This window comes from Nipponia nippon, unplaced genomic scaffold, assembly GCF_047370975.1.
Source record: "Nipponia nippon isolate SJK-2023a ecotype South Korea unplaced genomic scaffold, ASM4737097v1 scaffold_35, whole genome shotgun sequence".
Taxonomy (NCBI): domain Eukaryota; kingdom Metazoa; phylum Chordata; class Aves; order Pelecaniformes; family Threskiornithidae; genus Nipponia; species Nipponia nippon.
Genome location: NW_028262353.1, coordinates 4,098,048 through 4,114,853, shown reverse-complemented (window position 1 = coordinate 4,114,853; position 16,806 = coordinate 4,098,048). Strand labels below are relative to the sequence as shown.

At 51.5% G+C, this 16,806-nt stretch overlaps 1 long non-coding RNA gene across 5 annotated transcripts in view; it reads right to left on the bottom strand.

Annotated features, from left to right (window-relative positions):
* Positions 1 to 1,308: 1,308 nt before the first annotated feature.
* LOC148054071 (uncharacterized) overlaps positions 1,309 to 16,806 on the bottom strand; it is an 80,367-nt gene continuing 64,869 nt past the window's right edge. For 2 of the 5 annotated variants that reach the window (XR_015707769.1, XR_015707774.1), the window contains exon 4: positions 12,002 to 16,568. This is a non-coding gene — a long non-coding RNA (uncharacterized LOC148054071). Of the gene's footprint in view, positions 1,788 to 12,001; positions 16,579 to 16,806 lie in introns of those variants that run through there. The other 3 variants (XR_015707772.1, XR_015707770.1, XR_015707773.1) reach the window with 3 other exon arrangements.

Genomic DNA, 16,806 nt, shown 5'->3' with positions numbered 1-16,806 from the left:
CTGGATTTGACTCCATTCACCACCACTCTCTGGGCTCGGCTGTCCAGCCAGTTTTTAACCCAGTGCAGAGTGCACTTATCCAAGCCGTGAGCAGCCAGCTTCTCCAGGAGAATGCTGTGGGAGACAGTGTCAAAGGCCTTACTAAAGTCCAAGTAGACAACATCCACAGCCTTCCCCTCATCCACTAAGCGGGTCACTTTGTCATAGAAGGAGACCAGGTTAGTGAAGCAGGACCTGCCTTTCATAAACCCATGCTGACTGAGCCTGATCCCCCGATTGTCCCACACGTGCCACGTAATGGCACTCAAGATGATCTGCTCCATGACCTTTCCTGGCACTGAAGTCAGGCTGACAGGCCTGTAGTTCCCCGGATCCTCCTTCCGACCCTTCTTGTAGAGGGCCATCACATTTGCTAACTTCTAGTCATCTCGGACCTCCCCGGTTGACCAGGACTGCTGATAAATGACGGAGAGTGGCTCGGCAAGCTCCTCTGCCAGCTCCCTCAGCATCCTCGGGTGGATCCCATCCGGCCCCATGGACTTGTGAGCATTCAGGTGGAGGAGCAGATCGGTGACTGCCACCTCTTCAACAACTGGGGCTTCATTCTGCATCCTATCTCCACCTCCCAGCTCAGGAGCCTGAAAACCCCGAGGATGACCAGTCTCACTATTAAAGACTGAGGCAAAGAAGGCATTAAGTACCTCAGCCTTCTCTTCATCCTTCATGGCAATGTTTCCCTCCACAGCTAACAAAGGAGGGAGATTCTCCCTGGCCCTCCTTTTGTCGCTGATGTATTTGTAAAAACATTTTTTGTTATCTTTAACGGCAGTGGCCAGTTTAAGTTCTAGCTGGGCCTTCGCCTTTCTAATCTTCTCCCTGCATAACCTCACAACATCCCTGTAGTCCTCCTGAGTCACCTGCCCCTGTTTCCAAAGGCGGTAAGCTCTCCTTTTTTTCCTGAGTTCCAGCCAAAGCTCTCTGTTCAGCCAGGCCGGTCTTCTCCCCTGCCTGCTCGACTTACAGCCCATGGGGACGGCCTGCTCCTGCGCCTTTGAGACTTCCTTCTTGAATAACACCCAGCCTTCCTGGACTCCTTTGTCCTTCAGGACTGCCTCCCAGGGGACTCCGTTAACCAGACTCCTAAACAATCCAAAGTCTGCCCTTCTGAAGTGTAGCGTTTGTTACATATCAAGGCTATACCGGCGGATCTCCAGCTGACCCGGGCTGGGGAAGGAACAGTCAGCACACGCAGTGTGGGTGTTCAACTCCCCCGTTTATTGCGCAGTAGTTTACCTTTATACCCCCAGCAGTAGGCGTGTCATGTTATAAGGGGCGGAGACAAGGGAGGGTCGACCCTTAACTCTTTCCGTACAGCGCGTGATCTTCCCGTCGCCAGCCCTTACCTTACTACATTTCCCCCTCCCTTAGCTCCAGTAGCTCTGGATCTCGCTGGGGCAGCTGCACGTAAAATAATCGATATGTGGTGAGACTTCTTAATATACAACTCATAGAATACCTAAATAAGCATAATAGACAGGGTAATAGCATAGCAAGGACAAGAACAAATAACAAGATTATGAGACCAGTTATCTATGTGGCAGCAACTGTCCCCCTTATCGCTACTGAAGTAGGGGGGTGAACAATAGACAGGTAGAGGCTTGTCCAATAGCCGGCATATACAGACACGCATCCGTTACGTTCATGAATTTTGCCCAATCCAGCCAGTAGCTCGTCACGGCTCCCTCATTGCTCCCCCACACCATCAGGACGCGTAGGGAAATGGTAACCTGTCAAGATAAGACTCAATAAATTGATTAATGTCTATACGGTCGAGTATTTCGACTGGGTACCCATTCTAGCGTCCCTTTCCCGGTTTGCACACACGCATACCCACGTCCCAGGCAACGGAGGGAGTGCAGGCCCCTCCATTCACGGGTTTGCAGGTCCCGTACTTGAACCAAAGGGTAAGGCCCTTCGTTCTCATCGAGCCGGAAATGTGCCTGGGTTGCAGTCTGGGTTTTATAGGTGTTCCCTCAAATGGTATGATTTAAGGTAATTAGTGCCGTTGCCAACAGACGCTGTGCCCGGAATAAGGGAGGGTCAAGGGGAGGGGGAACCCCTGTTCCTGGGCCTATATTTTCCCCCTCCCTAAGTCGGTCGAGTAACCCTTTTAATGTGCGGTGTGCGCGTTCTACAATGCTTTGGCCCGTACTGTTGTAGGGAATGCCATGACTCAACTGAATATCCCAGCGCACGCAAAAGTCCTTTGTCTTCTTGCTGACATATGCCGCTCCATTACCTGTTTTAATTTTTTGTGGGATGCCAAGTTGCGCCATACAGTCCTGCCAATGTAAAATAACTGCGAGAGCATTTTGTTTAGCATGCATAGTGGCTAAAATAATTCCACTGCAGGTATCAACTGTGACATGCAGATACTTATGTGGATTAAAGGGTTCATAAATCGTAACATCAGACTGCCATATTTGGTTGGGCTGCAACCCTCGAGGGTTTACCCCTGCCTCCCAGAGGGGACCTTTGGAACACACAGGACAAGCAGCAATCACAGAGCGAGCATCTTGCAACGTAATGCCAGCGAGCCTAGCTAAACCGCGAGCTCCACAGTGGAGCAGCTCATGCAGGCGGAAAGCTCGCCTTAGGTTAGAAGTTTCTTCAACCGCCAGTACGCTCCTTGCTAAGGTGTCCGCTACTTCGTTCCCGGCAGAAAGAAAACTCGGTATGGAACTATGACTATTGACATGGATAGGACAGACAGGGGTGGTTCTCATTTGCAGTGCGGTGAGCAACATTCCTGCAATCTTTGACGTTGCCCCAAGTGCCCATCGGCATTTCTTTAGTAACTTATATACATAGCAAGAGTTTGTGATTAGATCTAAGGCCTCTTCAGGCCATTGAGTGAGAGCCATCCATACCGCCTTGGCCTCAAGATATTGCACGGATTGCCCTTGATCTTGATAACTAATGTGGGTCCGCTGACCGTCCTCCTGCCATGTAACGACAGCTTTCCCAGTAATCGATGACGTGTCGGTAAAAACCGTGCGGCCTCCGGTGGGTTGTTCAACTATGGCACTAGCTGGCAAAAGATGGAGTACCTGGATTATCTCCCCACAGGGGTGTGGTCTTAGACCTTCAATACGACCCGTAAATTCAGCTATCGCCGCTTGCAGAAACCCCACTTGCAGAAGTAGCTTACTGGTTAGCAATAGGGTAGAGGCCGAACATGAATGTTTTCTTAGTATCACGGTGGCATCAAAATTACCCAAACACATCTTTCCTCTTCAAAAATCTTTCATCGCTATTGGCCAAATCTCTCTTCCCTCCACCAAATCTTGTCCCAGCTGCCCCTGACCTCCCCACATCTTTCACCTTGTTGGGGGAGCATTTTGATGGCTTTCAAGACCTCAGAGTATCTCTCTCCCCACTGCTGCCTGGTCAGAAATGACCTCACAGCCAGCATCCAAGGGGACACAGTGTGCTGCTGTGCTGGAGAGGCCTCTTCACAGCCTGCCCAGCAGCGCTGAAAGCAGGTGATGCCTTCCACCATCCCGAGGAACCCTGCCTGCCTACCAGCTCATGCTCCAGAAGGGCTCCCATATGTCCTGTGACACGTTTCCCACATGCATGCTTCAGCTACACAGGGCCGTGGCCACCTCTTTGTGGATCAAGCCCTGAACGTAAATTTTTAGGAAAAAGTTGAAACCTCTGCAGAAAAGAACTCAGTGTAATAGCTGAGAAAGTCTTCACTTCAAGCATGGCTAGCTTTTTATGAATTGTCATTATTTTTTTCATCGATTTTTATTAACAGCACCAAGGGCACGTACTGGCAAGCTGATTACGCTCCCTTGCTGTGCGCGGGTAGTTTTATGCAGCCACATATCAAAATAGATTTTCTTACCAGTCATTCAAATGGAGAAACATTGCTCAGAAGAACTACTCTATTTCTGTTGGCACCCTTTACCTCTCTAATTCTGCATCTCTTGTCTCCTTCCTCTGCTTATTCTGTCATCAAAAAGCTCTCCAAACGGAAGATTGACTGAATCCTAGAATAACTCAGGTTAGAAGAGACCTGAATGTTGTCTTGTCTGACTCTCCTGCTCGAGGCAGGGAGAACCAGATGAGGGAGCTGAAGGTGAGCTCCATCCCATTGTAGAGGGAGATAATAAAGTTGTTCAACAGTGTTGGCCCAAGTGCTGGTCCGGAGAGGTGCCGATAATGACTGGCTGCAAGGAGGACTCTGTGCCAGTGGTGACATCTGAGCCTGATCGTGCAGTCATCCTCCCGTCTACGTTTACGCCTTTATAAGGCGTTTTACAGAGGTCTCACAATGAAAACAGCCAGCCCCACTTGCACCTCTCTGCACCAGAAACCTTCTCCACATCTCACACTTCCAGGAGAGTGCCCAGGACACAGCACACGCCTGTCTGGGTTTTCTGGGCCTGTTCAGAAGAGAACCAGAAGTCATTTCTCCCAGCAGGCCCACAACTCCAATTGGCTCTTTGTGCAGCCCATAGCTTTTCTGAGCACTTCTCTCAGTGTCCCACTCCCCTCCAAACTTTCTGATCCTCGGGCTGCAGATGAGGGGATTGAGCAGGGGCCTGAGGATGGTGTAGCAAAAGGGCTTTGTCCAACTATCTCGGGAGGGCTTTTCTGGGCATCTCACAGACAAGGATGAGGATGCTGTAGAAAACAGTTTCACGACTGAGGTGACAGCAGCAGTTGGAGGCCTCCCACCCGTCCATGCTGGGTGGGAGAGCTGCCCCAGGGTGGCAGCTCTGGTGCATGCACAGGATGCCCCTGTGAAGAGGAAGGGGAGGCCTAGATCTAAAAAGCAGGTTATGAGGGCAAAGAACATAAGTGTCATGGTGTCACTGCAGGAGAGCTCCAGTGAAATCCCAGAAGAAGTGGTGCACCGCACTGGGGCCACAGACCTGTATCTGGGACAGGAATGAAGTGACTATTGCAGATGAGAGAAATCCCCCTAGCCAAGGTGTAGCTGCCTTCTCAAAACAGACCTTCCAGGTCATGAGTCTTGCAGAGGGAAGCAGGTGGCACACAGCCCAGTACTGATCGTAGGATGTGGCCACCAGCAGGAAACACTCAGTACATGCAAAAGGTGCAGCAAGTACTACTAACACCGCTGTCAGCAGAGATGGTGTTGTGTCCAGTCAGCAGTGTGGTCCGGTCAGGGGTGTGGTGGTGGAGCTATAGCAAGTCTTCAAGTTGTCCACCACCAGCACAATGATGAGGGTGTTCCCAACACCAGTCACAGGGCAGGTCGTGAGGGAGAGGAGGATTTCGCTAAGGCTTGGGGACATTCCCTATTTGCAGTATGGGTAACTTCATTGATGAGCTTTGATTGTCCCCTTCCCCTTTCTCCATTGAAGGTTTTATGTCCTTCCTGTCCCCTCTCTCCTGGCAGGACACCTAGGAGGAAGAACATTTATTCTTCTATGCTAGTTGCTTAAAGAAATGGTGAAGGAAGTTCAGAGAGGTGAAACAGGAAGGTGTGTGTGCCTCTGAGTGTATTCGTACTCCCCAGATGTGCTCTGTGCCTTCTAAAAGGTGAGAAATGCTGCCATCTAGACGGCAATGCTGCTCATGCTAGCAGGAATACTTCTGACTGCACAGGTGAGACACTCCACAGGAGCTTCTTTCATATTGTGTATTTGAAGGCACAGGCCAGAAAGGCCAGGGAGGGTAATGTAGACGACCAGGAGCATTTGCAATGAACCTATCCAAGGCAGGTGAGATGAATCTCACTGGGACAGTGGGCGTTGTTCCTGGAGTAACACACAGAAAGTTCAGGGGTCTCTCAGGTGTCCACATCTGAGCTGGCCTCGTGCAGTCCTCATACACATGTGGGTGTTCAGAAATAGGAATCCTTCCTTTGCAGACGTAGAGGCAGTGAATTGCAACATCGGTAGTGCCTCCCTGGCACCTAAGCACTGCAGTGTATCAGCGTACTTTGCATTCCTTTGCGATGGCCCAAGGCATGAGGAACGGACAAAGGAAGGTCGGGTCAAGGCAGCACATCCCAGTGCTGCATTCAGGTGGTTTCCCAGGGAACACTCCTCTCAATGTGAAGTGACCTCAAGACACTGTCTTTCCCACAGACCTTGACGGCAACCCCAAGAATAGCTGATGGCATTTGTGCTTCCTCAGCTTCATCTCACCATACTCCCCCATGTCTTTAGTCTCATCCCATAGAATCATTGAACGGTTTGGTTAGAAGGTACCCTTAAAGATCATCTAGTCCAAACAGCTTTCCATGGGCAGAGACATCTTCCACTAGATCAGATAGCTCAAAGCCTCATCCAGCCTGACTTTGCACACTTCCAGGTATGGGGCAGCCAAAACTTCTTCAGGCAACCTCTTCCAGTGTCTCACCACCCTCATCATAAACAAACTTCTTCCCCATGTCCAAGCTAAACGTAACCTCCTTCAGTTTAAAACAATTGCCCCTTGGCCTGTCACTACAGGCCTTCATAAAAATTCCCTCTCCATCTTTCCTATAAGCCCCTTTTATAATTTGAAAGGCTGCAAGGAGGTGTCCCCAGACCCTTCTCTTCTCCAGGCTGAAAAAAACCCAACTCAGCCTCTCTTCAGCCCTCAGAACATTTTCGTTGCTCTCCTCTGGACCCACTCCAACAGGTCCATGTCTTTCTTGTAGTGGGAAACACAGAGCTGGACACAGCGCTCCAGGTGCGGGTCTCACGAGAGCGGAGCAGAGGGCACCATCACCTGCCTCAACATGTTGGCCATGATTTTTTTCAGGCCGCCCAGCATACAGCTGGCTTTCTGGGCTGCAAGAACACATTACCGGCTGTCCTGGTTTCAGCTGGGATAGAGTTAGTTTTCTTCTTAGTAGCTGGTAGAGCGCTGTGTTTTGGATTTAGGATGAGAATAATGTTGATAACGCACTGATGTTTTGGTTCTTGCTGAGCAGAGTTTACACTAGTCAAGGACTTTTCAGCTTCTTGTGCTCTGCCAGGTGCACAAGAAGCTGGGAGGGAGCATAGCTAGGAAAGCTGACCCAGACTGGCCAAAGGGCTATTCCATACCATATGACATCATGCTCAGTATATAAGCTGGGGGAAGAAGAAGGAAGGGGGGGACGTTCGACGTGATGGCGTTTGTCTTCCCAAGTAACCGTTACGCGTGATGGAGCCCTGCTTTCCTGAGGATGGCTGAACACCTGCCTGCCGATGGGAAGTAGTGAATGAATTCCTTGCTTTGCTTTGCTTGCGCGCGTGGCTTTTGCTTTACCCATTAAACTGTCTTTATCTCAACCCATGAGTTTACTCACTTTTACTCTTCCGATTCTCTCCCCCATCCCACCGCGGGGGAGTGAGCGAGCGGCCGGGTGGTGCTTAGTTGCTGGCTGGGGTTAAACCACGACACCGGCCCATGTCCAACTTTCACCCACCCTAAGTCTTTCTCTGCATTGTAGTTCTCAATCCATTCACCTCCCAGTCTTTACTGACAACGGGGATAGCCCTCACCCAGGTGAATGGCCTTGCACTTGGCCTTGTTGAACCTCATGAGGTTTGCACGGACCTCCTACTCAAGCCTGTCCAGGTCCCTCTGGATGGCATCTCTCCCCTCCAGTGAATCAACTCTCCCACTCAGCTTGGTGTCCTCTGCAAACTGGCTGAAGGTGCACTCAATCCCACTCTCTCTGTCATTGATGAAGATACTAAATAGTACTGGTCCCAGTATGGACCCTTGAGGTACACACCTCGTTATTGGTTTCCATTTGGGTGAGTCATTGACTCTAACTATTTGCATGAGGTCATCTAGCCATTTCTTTATCCAGGAAGTTCATCCATCCACCCATCCCTCAAACTCACTCCTCAATTTAGCAGCGAGAATGTTGTGGGGGACCATATCAAAGGACCTAGAGAATTCTAGGTAGATGACATCCATCGCTCTTCCCTTCTCCACTGAGGCAGTTACTCCATGGCAGAAGGACAGGAGATTAGTCAGGCCCTTTGTGAAGCTATGTTGGCTGTCTCTAATCACCTCCCTCTCTTCCATATGCTTTGACATGTCTTCCAGGAGGATCTGCTCCATGATCTTACACAAACATGGACTTCCGAACTAGTGATTCGGTAAGTCTTGGTTGTCGTCACCCTGAAATATTGGGGTCCCAGTTCCTGAGGGGAGTGGGGAAGGAAAACAGGAGACTGCAGATGCTGGATGTTAGAAGAGCAGACTTTGTCCTATGCTGGGGAATTCTAGTGGGGATCCAATGGTCAGCAGCACTGAATGGCAGCAGAGCTCAGTACAGCTGGTCTTCATGGACAGCATCCTCCAAGCATAGCAATGGTCTATAACAAATCTCGGTTGAAACTTGAAAGTGAATTCAAGGGCACCATAACGAGCTGTTACTACTTCAGGGACAGTTAAAGAAGAAGCAAAGACAGTATGGGATTACTCCTAAATTTAGTAGGAGCAGGCATAGATCGATCTGAGATATTTAGTGTGCTCTTTGACTCAATTATCACCAGCAAGGTCTGCCAGGCCTTTGTGCCTCAAGGCAGAACTCTGGAGGAAAACAGCCAACGGTGGATGGCAATCAAATCAGGGGCTACTTGAGCAAACTCAAACGTTACCAGTCAGAAGGGACTGGATGTATAAATTCTATTTAAATAGAGGGAGAGAAAGTGCCATCAGCTTGCTGGTCCATGTCCTATGAAAAAAATAATGAGAATTTACAGACGAGCATCAAAGTTCTGAAAATGAAGACTTCTTATACACTTATCACGCTGAGGTCTTTTCTGCCTATGTTTCAACTTCTGCTTAACATCTTCATTCAAGGGTTGATACAGTTGCCCACACAGAGGTGGCGAGGATACGTGGGAGTACCTGAAGCCCCAACATGGTACTAGGAAATGTGACCCAGGGCTGATGGGAGCATTTCTGGAGCAGGAGCTGGTGGACAGGCAGGGTAGGCCAAAGCGTCTCAGTTGAGACAACTGATATCTCTCCTTTGAGTAGAAAAGGAAGCCTGGACTGTTGCATCCAGGCTGTCCAGCGCTGGAGAAGGATGAGAAATTAGTGGATCTAGATGCTGCGGAGTCTACAAAGAACATGCTCCTGTAACCCAGATATGTTGGGATTAACGCAGATCTGGCTATTCAAGAGTATTCCATTCACGTTGTCTCTGCTTCCCTCTGTGAAGTGAGGGAGCTCGTGACCGCAGCGTGTGACTCGCTGTGTGCAAAGATTGAATATGGACAAACACAGTCCGAGGCAGGGAGTGCTTTGGGGGTTCTTGGGATCTGTGCTTGATGCAAAAATGTGCTTTCTATTGGTCTAAGGCTATCCACTGTGGAGAGCGGACTTCAGAGGAGGTAGAGTGGACTTCATATACAGCAGAGGAGTGTATTTTATCCTTTGGTTGGTTTTTTTTTTTGGCAATTAAGAAACATCCTTCTGTGCCTGGGTGCAGCTCGTTCCCCAAATAAAACAGGTGGAAACCGGTGCCAATGCGCTGAAACATGGAGCTACAGACTGTAGTGGAGAAAGGTCAGATTTGAACAAAGGTGCCGTAGATCCCAGGTGCCTGACGAGAGACATGTAGAGTTGGAGGTAGGGACAAAGATTGCCCATAGAGTGTCTGACATACAGGGTCTTGACTTCTCTACATATTCAGTCTTGACTACATTTGGTTTCAATATCATTTGGAGATTGCTGATATCGCTCAATGTGTAAGCAGACAAATGAAGAAAAGCGGAAGAAATCCTTTCTTGTTGTTTTTGATTACTGAAATCTTTTCACTTCTGAAATCTCTCTAATTAACCACATAAGAACCGAGGAATTAAGAAAATTATGCCCAGAGACTTGTCTCGTTAGGGAATTTTGCATGTTAATGAGCCCTCTGGTGCCAAGTTCCTGAACTGCAGATACTGAAAGTGGAATGAACTGGCCTGTAGAGAAGTAAAAGTCAGCAGCAAACCTCCAAATTTCTGAGGGTGTTAGCAGTCCCCACTGAGAGCCATCGCTGAAGAGGCCACGGAGGGAATGAGCAGACAAATGTTCTACTGTTGCCCCCATAATCCAAGGGGAGATGTTTAGCGACCTGCTACACTTAGACAAGCACAAGTCTATGGGGCCGGATGGGATCCACCCAAGGGTACTGAGGGAGCTGGCGGAAGGGCTCACCAAGCCACTTTCAAACATTTATCAGCAGTCCTGGCTACCTAGGGAGGTCCCAGTTGACTAGAAGTCAGTAAATGTGATGCCCATCCACAAGAAGAGTGGGAATGAGGATCCAGAGCGGAGCAGAGGGGCAAAATCCCCCTTGCCCTGCTGGCCACACGGTGGGGATGCAGCCCAGAGTCCAGATAGATGACATCCATAGATCTTCCCTTGTCCACTGATGTAGTCACTCCATCACAGAAGGCCACGAGGTTGGTCAGGCAGGACTTGCCCTGGTTGAAGCCATGCTGGCTGTCCCGAATCACCTCCCTGTCCTCCTTGTGCCTTAGCATAGCTTCTAGGAGGAGCTGTTCCACAATATTCTGAGGCACAGAGGTAAGCCTGACAGGTTGGGAGTTCCCAGCCTCCTCCTTTCTACCCTTTTTAAAAATGACTGCAATAGTTCCTTTTTCCAGTCCCCAGGGACTTCACCTGACTGCCATGACTTTTCAAATATCATGGAGAGTGGCTTAGCAACTACATCAGCCAATTCCCTCAGGACTCTGGGATGCAAGTTGGGCGGCAGTGTTGCTCTGCTGGAGGGTAGCAAGGCCCTACAGAGGGACCTGGACAGGCTGAATTGAAGGGCTGAGGCCAAGTGTATGAGGTTCAGCAAAGCTCAGTGCCGGGTCCTGGCCTTGGGCCACAACAACCCCATGCAACGCTACAGGCTGGGGGAGGAGTGGCTGGAGAGCTGTCTGGCGGAAAAGGACCTGGGGGTGCTGGTCGACAGCCGCCTGAACATGAGCCAGCAGTGTGCCCAGGTGGCCAAGAAGGCCAACAGTATCCTGGCTTGTATCAGGAATAGTGTGGCCAGCAGGACTAAGGGAGGGATCGTACCCCTGTACTCGGCACTGATGAAGCCATACCTTGAATCCTGTGTTCAGTTTTGGGCCCCTCACTACAAGAAGGACATCGAGGTGCTGGACCGTGTCCAAAGAAGAGTAACGAAGCTGGTGAAGGGTCTAGAGAACAAGTCTTATGAGGAGCGGCTGAGGGAGCTGGGGTTGTTTAGTCTGGAGAAGAGGAGGCTGAGACCTTGTCGCTCTCTGCAACTAACTAAATGGAGGTTGCAGCGAGGTGGGGGTTGGTCTCTATTCCCAAGTAACAAGTGATAGGACGAGAGGAAATGGCCTCAAGTTGTGCCTGGGGAGGTTTAGATTAGATATTAGGAAAACCTTCTTCACCGAAAGGGTTGTCAAGCATTGGAACAGGCTGCCCAGGGAAGGGCATATAGTTGTGGCACTTAGGGACATGGTTTAGTGGTGGACTTGGCAGTGTTAGCTTAACAGTTGGACTCGTTGATCTTAAAGGCCTTTTCCAAGCTAAATGATTCTCCTTTTTGCCCATCCCTCTGGCCTGTCAATGTCCTTTGGGATGGCAGCCTTGCCCTCCAGTGTCATGTCAGCTCTCCTCAAGATGGTTTCATCTACAAACGCTATGAAAAAGAACTCTCTCATCTCCTCCAGGTCATTAAAAACACGTGAAACAGCGGAGGTGGCGGGACAGACCCTTGCAGGACCCTTCTAGCTAGATGCCTCCAGGCAGAGTACCACACATTGAGCACATCTCTCTGAGCCTGACCAGCCGTCTGGTTCTTTTCCCCTCTACTTAGGCACCCATGCAGGCCATAATATCCTAACGTGGGCACAAGAATATTGTGAGGGACGATGCTGAAATCTTCACTGACTTGCAGGTTAAAAGACAGTCACTCTTCTCCCGCTGTCCAGCAATCCTGCCCTTTCATCCCGGAAAGCAAAGAGGATGGCAAGACACAAGCTACGCTGGGGAAAACCAGTCACCTTCTTTTTCAGACACCCAGAAATGGGGTCTGAATGGACACACTCACACACAGCCTTGAGTTTCCCTGCTCATCCCTTGGGCATTTTTGAAAGGTGCATGCAATGGTTGGGGGCTGCCAGTCATCAGGGAGTGCCCCCAGTCTCCACGACCTTATAAAGATGATGGAGAGTGTCATCACTGTGAGACTGGCTTGCCCTCTCAGCTCCCTGGGATGCCACCTCTCCTTTCCTGTAGACTGGCATTTGCTCAAGTGCCACCTGGCTTGATCCACATCCACCACTGCTTGATCTCCTCCAGAGCCCTGCCCTGAGTCACAGAGGCCTGAGAGACCTTGCTGGGGAAGACTGAGGCAAAGACGATAACAGAGACTCTCATATTTACCTACACCTGCTCTTAGAAAACTCAGCAGTAGCCACACAGTATCTTTGTTTCTTCTTTAACAGTTCCAGAAGTAGTAAACACGCAGATGGTGCCCTTGAATTGCCTTTCAAGTTTAGATGGAGCTGTGATCTGGACTATTGCTGAGCTTGGAGGATGCTGTCCTTGAAGACCAGCTGTACTGAGCTTTGCCACCATGTCACAGCTCTGTCTCCCACAGTATCAGCTCCAGCTCGTCCTGTCTGTGCCCCTGTCTGAGGGCACTGGTGCACATTTGTGCTGAAGCACCCCAGCTGTGGCGGCAGGCAAGCTCCTACTTGCCATAAGGAAACCTGTTACCCAGTGTCCAAGACCCTGTATGTGCAAAGGCTTTGCTTCAGAGCAGAGACACGGCATGGACAGAAGAATTCTGAATGTCTTCCTGTGCCTAGGACCACAAACCCAGAATGAAATGCCTAAATTCACCCAACTGAAGACATTCCCCAGCTTGCAGAAATTAGATCCCTGCCTGTCACCTTCCAGGTTTCTGTCTAATGATGGAGCAACAAAAGGTGATTCTCATGGCCAACTCTTTTCCCAAGAGGAGAAATACCACTGCTGGAAAGAAGTCTCTCCCCAGCTGAGGGAGGGAACATCAGCAATTGCTTCAGCCTGTTTCACAGCAGGTTCCCCTGGAGCCCCAGGGACATCTGGAGGGAGCCCAGAGGGGCAAAGTGGTGCCTTGGGCTGGGCCTCTGCTGCTGAGCTGGGCTGGGCTCCTGGGACAGAGGGAGCTGATGGCAAGTGGGCAGCGCTGCAGAGAGACGGCTCTGCCCAGGAGCAGCTCCTCTGCAAAGCGCAGCAGGGCTGAGGGCACTGCCTGCAGGAATGGGGAGGACATGAGTGAGGCAGAGACAAGTTAAAGGCAGTCATGAGTGGAAAGATGGCCGAGACCTCACTGGGAGAGAGATCTTCAAAGCCCTCTACATGGTAAGTCTCTGGATGCAGGGCAACGTACCTTGTGTTCCTGGGGGGATCTCCAAAAGCTGGCACATCCCACAGCCTATGGGATCTTTCAGGAGGACTCTCACAGTTTCTCTAGTGGAGAGGAGGAGGACGTGCTCCAGAGCAGGGCTTCCCTGCCGCACCGTCCGAGGGACAGGGCATGACCGCTGCCTTCTCCCAGGGACAGACGCAGGGTGTGAACCTGGGTGTGCAGCCAGGGATACCCAAGTCTGTCCATCAGAGCAGGGTCCCTGCACCCCAGGGGGCTCTGATCTGGGGCAGGGACTCTGCTGCCTGCCAGGGTCAGCACTCAGCATGCCTGGGGAGCTCCCCACGGTGTTGTGGGGAGAAGCTGTGCATGGAAGGAGTGACCCCCGGCCAGGCAGGGTTCTTCTGCTGTTGAGAGGGTCCTGCATGGGACAACGCTGCTCTCAGATCCAGCTCATGCCCAGGTCATTTCCAAGGGGACTTGTCATGAGTATGGTCAGGGTTTCCTGCTTGAGTCTGTGCTTTCCTGAATCTATGCTTCCACTTTTCTCTGGCTTGGCTTGGTGGGACTGGAAACTCAGCTGTGCAGGTTAGAGAAGGGGCTGAGACTCCTAGACCATCACCCTGGGGTTTACTAGGAAGCTCAGCAAGTACCTTCACCCCCCACCAGCCTAGAGCTAAAACTGGTATCACCTTTCCAGTTTCATCAGGGTTTGCGGGACCTGCTCGTTGGCCCCTGCACACACACACAGAGGCTGCAGGGCAGAGCTGGGCACACAGGGCCTGGGATAGGGGCTGGGAGCACTGGCAGGGAAGAGATGTGGGGCCAGAGAAACAGATCCCAGCTGGGACAGCTCCAGGCAGTAGAGACATGGGCAGGGAGGGAGGGAAACGCTAAGGGAAACCCTGCTGCAGAGGACATACGGGCACCTGCCAGCCATGCCCTGCAGTGCAGATGCCTTCCCTGAGCAACACCCCTCTTGTCTCCTCTGCCACCTAGCAAAGCCCTCAGCCAGCCCCTGGCATCTAGGGTGTTAGTCACCTCCTCGTCCCTCTGCCAGCAGGAGAGATGCAGTTCCCACTGACCTGAAGGTGATTGCCCTGCGTTATCAGCATCTGGGAGGGGCTCTGCAGTGCTGGGTAAGGGAAAGGCTTTCCTGAGTGTCCCTCTGCCTCTCCCACTGCCTCCCTCAGCTGCTCTTGGTGCTGATGTCAGGCTCTCTGGGAACAGTGGTTTCAGCTGCAGTCGGGCACGGATCTTGTGCGTCTTCCCATTCAGATGTGTTTAAGGCAATGAGGTGTCCGGCTTTCCTCTAACCTGTGAAGCTCTGGGCAATGCAGTCTGTGAGGCTAGGAAATGAGCTGATTTTCCCTTAATCAGATGCCATCATTAGCAGCCACACACAGTTGTGCCCTGGCATCTCATGTAGCACTAAGGGCTGTGTTCAGCCATTGAGTAGCTGCACTGGATTTAGTTAGGCGATGTAGGGATTGAGATTTGAGACTACTGCAATTACAGTCGGTGACAATCTAGTATATACAGCTGATGGAGAAATAAAATTTTAAAAAAGGACTGAGATATCCCTATGGCACATGAGTCCATTTGACTAGCTGACTACCTCAATAGGCTGTCCCAAACATCACAAGTAGGGAAAAGTTCAGTGGGCATCTGCCGTTGGCCACAGGAATTCCCCACCAGCCTCCAACGTGATGCCCCCAGATGCTGTTCTTTCTCTATGAACTGCTCTGTTAGAGCTTGCAGTTACCTGCACTTATCTCGGACCACCTCTGACACTTCCAGTGTCACCAGGTGTATGCATCACTCCTGGCCTCCATCTCCACTGATTTGCATGGGAGCCGAGACAAGTAGTTCACATGCAGATGCCTATTTTCTAAAACTGTAGAAATGCACACACGAACTGAGGCAAGAGAAATCTCAGCTCCTGGGGTTTGTGGCAGGCATGGGAGAGAGCTGAGTCCCCTTTTAGCCCCAGGACTACAGATCCAGGATGAGATGCCCCGATTGACTTAGCTGAATCCTTTCCCTCACCAGGGGTAAAGGAGATTCCTCTCTGCCCCTCTCTGGGTGTACTGCAAATGATGGCCCACGGAAAGGTGAGTCTCATACCCAGCTCTTTTCCTGACAGGAGAAATGCCACTGCTGGAAAGAAGTCTCTCCCCAGCTGAGGGCGGGAACATGCTTCAGCCTGTTTCACAGCAGGTTCCCCTGGAGCCCAGGGACACCTGGAGGGAGCCCAGAGCAGGCAGAGAAATTGCCACCTTGGGCTGGTCCTCTGCTGCTGAGCTGGATCAGGCTCCTGGGACAGAGGGAGCTCATGGCAAGTGGGCAGCACTACAGAGAGACAGCTCTGCCCAGGAGCAGCTCCTCTTCCAAGTGCAGCAGGGCTGAGGGCACTGCCTGCAGGCACTGAGGGGAGAGGAGTGAGGCAGAGAGAGGTTACAGGTACTCTGGGGTGGGAGGATGCTGAGAGCTCACTGGGGGAGAAATTTTCACAGCCCTTAACACGGTACGTTTCTGGTTGCAGGGCAAATCAGCTGTGGTTCCTGGAGGGATCTCTTAAAGCTGGCACATCTCACAGCCTGTGGGATCTTCCAGGAGGATTCTCACAGCTTCTCTAGTGTAGAAGAGGAGGGTGTGCTGCAGAGCACAGATTCCCTGCTGCACTGTCAGAGGACAGGGTATGATGGCTGCCTTCTCTCAGGGACAGCTGCGAAGCCAGGAGTGCAGCCAAGGCTGCCCAGGGCTGTTCTTCAGAGCGGGGCCGCTTCACCCCAGGGGCTGTGAGCTGGGGCAGGGACTCTGCTGCCTGCCAGGGTCAGCGCCCAGCCTGCCCGGGAGCTCCCAACAGTGCTGCAGAGAGCAGCTGTGGGTGGAAGGAGCAACCCCCGGCAGGGCCGGGCAGGGTCCTTCTGCTGTCCTGATCTTAAGGGTCTTTTCCAACCTCAATGATTCAATGATTCCTGGCCCCTCTCCTTGTGCCCGCCCTCAGGCTCACTGCTGCGAAGCCCCAGCCTGGGGGTCTCCAGATGGGCCTGAAGGGCCTGCGAGGCATTCGGAAGGAGAGGAGACGTTCGCTCGTGACCGAGGGTGACGCGAATGACTCTCCGGCCTCCATTCCTTGTGCCTGCTGGGCCTCCATCTCCTCCTCTGGGACGGCAGAATCCTTGTTTCCCTGCAGATGCCTGGGTTTAGCATTTTTGCTTTGAGTGACTCCACCTTGGGTGATCTCCCGTTTTGTGGGGCTCTAATCACTGCCCGCCCATGGCCACGGAGATCCCCGGGGATTCGCTTCCCAAAGCAAAGACTTTCACAAGTAAAATCAAGGCTTTGGAAGCCAAAGCGAAGACGCTGGCAAGTGAAACCGAGGCTTTGGAAGCCAAAACTAAGACTTTGGCAAGTAAAAACAAGGC